The sequence below is a fragment of the Phaethon lepturus genome, unplaced genomic scaffold, assembly GCF_000687285.1.
Source record: "Phaethon lepturus isolate BGI_N335 unplaced genomic scaffold, ASM68728v1 scaffold47950, whole genome shotgun sequence".
Classification (NCBI taxonomy): Eukaryota; Metazoa; Chordata; class Aves; order Phaethontiformes; family Phaethontidae; genus Phaethon; species Phaethon lepturus.
The window spans coordinates 1-238 of record NW_010515085.1 but is presented as its reverse complement, the minus strand read 5'-3'; positions in this window follow the sequence as shown (position 1 = coordinate 238).

Here is a 238-nt window from a genome sequence, read left to right as displayed (position 1 = left end):
CCGGCACGTACGTCCTGCTCCTGTAGCGCACCGACCCGCACGCGTGGAGTTCGTGCTCCGTGTCAGACCGGTAATTTGCTATTCTGGAGCTGTTTTATAAATTTATTCTAAATTTTTAAACTTTTGATACAGGTGATGATTTCTGAGGTAATACGTAATTTGTACCGCGCTGTGATCACATGAGAAAGAGAACCGTTTCTCCACGTTTCGGTGACACTGCTGCTACTAAAAGTAAAGT